Raw genomic sequence first — 5,680 nt, 5'->3', positions numbered from 1 at the left:
TGCATCTTTGGCTTTTTTTAGTTCTTCCTCCAATTTTTGTCTATTGCTTTTGTAACTTCCTGTCCTTTCACAGTCATTGCTTTCTGCTTTCATTTATCCTCCCTACACTTTCAAACTGTTGACCTTCCCTGCTAGAAGGACTACTCCAGTTGAATTTCTGCCTGAGACTCTGTTAAGGGTGCAGGAGTCCTAGGGAAACAGAGGCAATCCAAGCTTCTCCTGATGGATTGTGTTTCCTTTTCACTGTGACCCTTTCCATGCTAGCTCCTCATGGTCTCTTTCCACATGTACTTGTTCACAACCTTAGCCTCTTTAAGGTGCCCCACCTAAGGAAACTAAACAGGAGGCTACAAGAGAGAGGACCTTTTCCTGAGAAGTCACCAAGGTGGTCTGCTTGACACCTGCAAGATCTATCTTTTCTCCCAGACATTCCAGAGACCTCATTCTACATCTTCCTGGCAGTTTGGTCAATTCCTGTGCTGTTTGTTGCATTGTATTAAATTGCATTATGCAACTTAGTAAGTGCAGAACAGATTCTGTTAAGCTCTCTAGTGGGTAAAAAGCAGGGTTTGAGGGCGATGGTCTCTTGTGGGCTGAAACATCCTCCATTCTTTCTGATGACTGATGCCTGTCACTCCTCTATTTCTAGGCACTTGGAAGCGTGAAGTGACTGAAATTCAGGAAAAGTATCCAAACAAGATTCTGGTAAAGCAGTCCTTATCTCCAGCTAGGACCTCCTGGGTTCAGTTAGTGATGGCAAGAACAACTGGTTGATGTTGCCATCTAACATGTAGGACTCATCAGGAAGACAGCTCTTAGTCTGTTTGCAGCATACTTATGACTAGAGCTCTCTAGACTCTTCGCATGATAGATATAACCCCATAAAACACAAGAACAGACAGTATACAATGCATAAGAAGAATTGTCCTGACCAAACAGTAACCCATTGCATAAGAGGAGTCAGGCTAACACTGGATGAGTTTTCAACTAATCTATTGTTTTCTGTCTTGACAGGGAGACTTACCAGTTCTTGCATTTAATGAAAGCTGAGCAAGAGCCCCTATAAAGTCAAGGTGTCATGTAGGGGTGGGCAACTTGTGAACCTTCAGATATTTTGGCCAGCAGTTTGCTCACTCATTAACATTGACTATGCTGACTAGAGCTGATGGGAGTTGTAGGCCAAAATGCCTAGAAAGCCACAAGTTTCCCAACTGCTGGTGAAGCAGCAAAGACTGTACTTGTGAGCAAAACACGCCTGTTACCTATTTCATCTCTGCCTCAGCCCACTATGTTTCAGTCCATGGCACTTTTGAGAATCTCTCCCTTGAGAAGTAAGACTTGCTCCTGAGGGAATATGTACAGGACGAGGCTATCATCTAGGATAGCTGGATGCAGAGGAAGATTGGCTCTAGTGCTTTTAGGGGTTGCATAGAAGAAGAGGGCATTTCAGCAGTTGCATCTTGTCATGGGAATTGCACCTGCTGAATTTCTCCCTTCTGCACAGCTGTGAGAGCTAGTTCCCTTCTTTGCCTAGCCACCTTACTGCATGTGGCCCTGGAAAGCTCCAGCCTGCAGTACAGGGGTCATAATGCTACTGGCCCATCATGCAGGATGCTTTCCAAGAGCTAAGGCAATGCTGCATATTGGGGCATGCTGGCTCCCCCTTTGTTAAGTCCAACCAGCAGCAGTTCTTCCAAGTCTTGCACTAAGAGTGGCTAGCCTGTGGCCCTCCAGCTGTTGCTGGATTATAACTTCTATCATGCCTGGCCAACAGCCATTCTTGCTGGGGCTAATGGGAACTGGGCAACATCTAGAGGGCTACTGGTTTGCTACCCCTATCCTGGGCAGAGAGTTTGCCTAACTTGCACCCATGCAAAGCTTGGTTCAAGCCATATGCATTACTACTAGGCCGTGGCCAGACTCCCTGAGCTGCTCCTGAAATGAGGTTCTCCTAGGTAGGAGTGGATTTTTCAGACTCATGTGGTCTTCCCTACTCTGCACCCAGGTTTAAGTCTCAACTACTGAGCCACCCTCTCCAGATCACTCTGGGAGTAGTGAGATGTCTCCTAGCTTGAGGCTCTGTGGTTTTTGCATGAACCCATCTACTGAAAGTATACTCTGTGGCTTATTTGATTTGTTACATTCATAGCCCATCTTTTTTCAAAGGAGCCCAAGGTGGTATACATGATCTTCTTTCTCCTCCTCTCCGTTTACTTTCACAACATGCCTTTGAGGTAGGTTAGTCTGAGAGTCTGTGACTGGCCCAAAGTCATCCAATGAACTTCATGGTCAAGTGGGGACTAGACCCCAGATTTCCCGAGTCTCATGCCAACACTCTGTACCACACTGGCTTAGCCTCTCACTGTTCCCCTGAAGAACTTGGAGCAATGTCTGTCTAGTTCCTAGGCAGGGTCCCTTTCTTCTTGGCTAGTTACACAGACAAGTCTGTTTAGCTAGTACTGCCTCATGCCAACCTGGCTTTTTTTTTTTTTTGCAGTTGTCGTGAACCACCATTCCCAGAATCCCTGCTCATTGACTATGTTAGTTGGGGATGATGAGAGTTAAAGCTCAAAACATCTGGAGAGCCCAGATTAGGGCAGGCCACTGTGGTGGATTTCCATCCTGTGCCTTCCTACTGTTCCAGGTAGTGGTGGAATGTTACCAGTAGGAGAAAGCACTCCCCGAATTGGAATGCATCAAGTTATTGGTTTCACAGGATCTATCCATGTCTCAGTTTATCTTCTTACTGAGGTAGGGATTGGGGACACATGTGCTGGGTTTGCATTTTAATGCAAACATACCTAATTTCACACCTGAGAAGCAAAACTCTTGTCATCCTTGGAAATGTGTGTTTCTCTAAATTTTTGTGATGGAATTCTCCACTCACATAAAAATGTGCATATTAAGGAAATGTGTTCACACAGCTGCATACACTGGCAAAACTTGCATTCGGAAATGTATTATATTAGGAAAAACTCCAGGAGAGAATCATATATGTTAGCCAAAATCATATGCAGAAATGCATGCATTTGGAGAAATGAATGGCTTGCATTTTTCCCACAGTTCCTGCAGGCATCCGTTCACTGAGCTTTCACCTAAATGATTCACCTGCCCAGTTAGCTTGTGTATTAATTATTGTGCCTGTAGCTTTAGTTAAACATCCTATGCTCTAACTGATGTTTTTGTCTGTATTATGATACAACCTTTCAGTGAAATTTTTACAGATATTGTTTGACATGGTGAGCAATGTATGGCTTAAGTGAACAATAGTAAATATGATTTCATCTCATTGCTTTCCCTGTTGCAAGGAACCCAAGGTAGCTTACAGTGTCGTCCTCCTGCTCAGCATTTTATCCTCGCAACAACCCTATGAGGCAGGTTAAGGTGAAAGTTAGAGACTGAGGACTAGAGCCCTGGTCTCCCAAGTCCCTATCCATCACCCTCAGCACACTGGCACACTTCCATGCAAATTTCTCAAAACAACCCAATGTTCTGTAGGACCTGGATGAAAGATTAGAAATACTCGTAGGAGGAAGTGAAAGAACACAACACTGAGAGTTCTCACATCCATACTCTGCAGTAGGAAGGATTTTAGTATCTATAGACATCAGCGTGGTAGGGAAATAGTTCTGTGTTGCTCTGATAACCTGGCATGATGGACAATTTCTTCAGCTTGGCAATAGATAAGATATTCTGAACCTGTGTTTTGCTTGTGAGCACTTGAAGGATGGTCCTTGTAAAATCCAGTTTCTGCAGAAAGAGAGTTGGCTTGGCCTCAAGAACTAGGATTGAGTGGCCACAAGACAGCCCAGGATTGACTCTGAATGCAACCCCACACAGCCTTTCTCCCTGCACGGACAGCTCTCTTCAACAGAAGGTGTCCATCTGCTTTGCAATATTTCCCTACTCATGAGGATTAGAAACCTGCAGCTTTTAAAAAGAACTGATGTTCTCATTTGGAAAAGAAAAAAAAGCCCGTCATAGAGACAACATTACATGATGTTAGATCAGACACCTTTAGCCAAGATCTAGGATGATATTAAATATTAAATTCAGCAGGTCCTGTTCTCTACCCTCTTTCTCCCACCTGCCCCCATTACCAAGTGTGTGGAAGTAACAGGGTTGGTTCACACAGGTATGTGTATCACTGGAGTTGCAACAGGATACGAGAGTGAGCTGACTCCATGGGAGGACACTACCTTGGAGGAGAAGCAGAGGCCATCTATGGGGTGAAGTGCCAATGCCGAAGGTCCTTCATTTGCAAAAAGCTTGGCATTTGCAAAAAGCCCAGCTGCCATGCCAAGGACTTTGGGATACTTAGCCTACCAAAAGCCAACATGAACAAATCCAAGCCAGTAAGCCCTTCGTGGCCACAGTCCAGCACAGGGGTGAGCTGACTTCTGGCTTGTCGGATCTTTATTTTCCACTTGTTCTCCAAGGGTTACCAAGCAGAGCTCAGTGCAAAAGATACACAGTTAGCATTAAGGAACAGGCTGCCTCAGAGCACACCCCATGCCTTGCCATTTGTCTTCTGTATCAGAAGTGAGTGGATCACAGCCCTTTCAAAACAAAACTCCTCTCCTGATAATGCCAAGTACTCTTCCTTTCAGCATCCCAGTTTAGATGGGAAACAATGGATCGTACATAGTCAGCAAGATCACCATTTTGGGTGGGTATAAAAGGGGACTGGATGAACTAATGGTGAATGAGAATATGGGGGGCTACTAGTCCTGGTGTCTGTATGCTGCCCCCAGTATCAGAGGCAAGATGCCTGTGTTCACCAGTTACTGGGGAACATGGGCCAGGGGGTTCTGTTCCATTTATGTCCTTTTGTGGCTTTCCTGTGGGCAGTTGGTTGGTCATGTATGAAAGGAAAGCCAGACTAGAACTTGGTCTGATCTAACATGGCTTTCATAGTAAAGCCTTGCCTGCCGCTGAGGTAATAGGCTGCAACTAGCCCACTTCTCTGCAGTTGACCTCACCTTGTCATTTCTTCCTTCCCTTCTCCAGAGCCTGTCTCTCCCTCATGGCCACCCAGGCCTTCTACCTGCTGGTGAATGATAAGAACGTGCCCTGCCCAAGCTGGACTATCTTGGAGGTCTACCACCACAACAAGGATGAAGATGGCTTCCTCTACATGACCTACACATCTCAAGAGATGTTTGGCCGTGGTGGTGGTTGCAGAAGCCAGTGAAGCTGCTCTGGAGGGTCCTGCAATTCCCCACCCTTGTAAGGCATCATTCTCACACTGAGGATTTCTAGAATTGTTGTTGTGTGAGAGAATTCTGGGAAAGTACCTTTCACAAGAGACTGGCTTCTGCCTCTGCAGCTTTGTCCCTCCAGCAACTTAACCAGCTGGGATTGTCTCCACCTGAAAGGACTGTGGGATGATGAGGTGTTCCAGGAGACATGGACTTCCTTACTAACTCCACAGGGTTGTCCTTTTGATCTACCTTCAGCTTAGTCTTTTAAACTAGTTTTGTTCCCTCCCTTTCATATCTGTATCTATATCTAGCCTCACTCCATGATTTGCACAGAGAACTTAGTCTGGACTTTTTAATGTTAGCACTGATAAGCCTAATGGGGTTTTGGAGTGTCCTGCTGGTGGAAATATCAACTGCATGGCTGTTTGGTTATTGAAACTTTCTTATTTAAAAAAAAGCCTGTTCCCTTTTACAAT

General features: G+C 45.2%; 1 pseudogene; it reads left to right on the top strand.

The window, feature by feature from the left end:
• LOC123023934 overlaps positions 1-5,194 on the top strand; it is a 28,096-nt pseudogene extending 22,902 nt beyond the window's left edge.
• Positions 5,195-5,680: the final 486 nt, after the last annotated feature.

The sequence above is a fragment of the Varanus komodoensis genome, unplaced genomic scaffold, assembly GCF_004798865.1.
Source record: "Varanus komodoensis strain SLA01 unplaced genomic scaffold, ASM479886v1 scaffold22, whole genome shotgun sequence".
NCBI classification, from domain to species: domain Eukaryota; kingdom Metazoa; phylum Chordata; class Lepidosauria; order Squamata; family Varanidae; genus Varanus; species Varanus komodoensis.
Note: the sequence above shows the minus strand (reverse complement) of the source record. Positions and strands in the feature narration are given on the sequence as shown.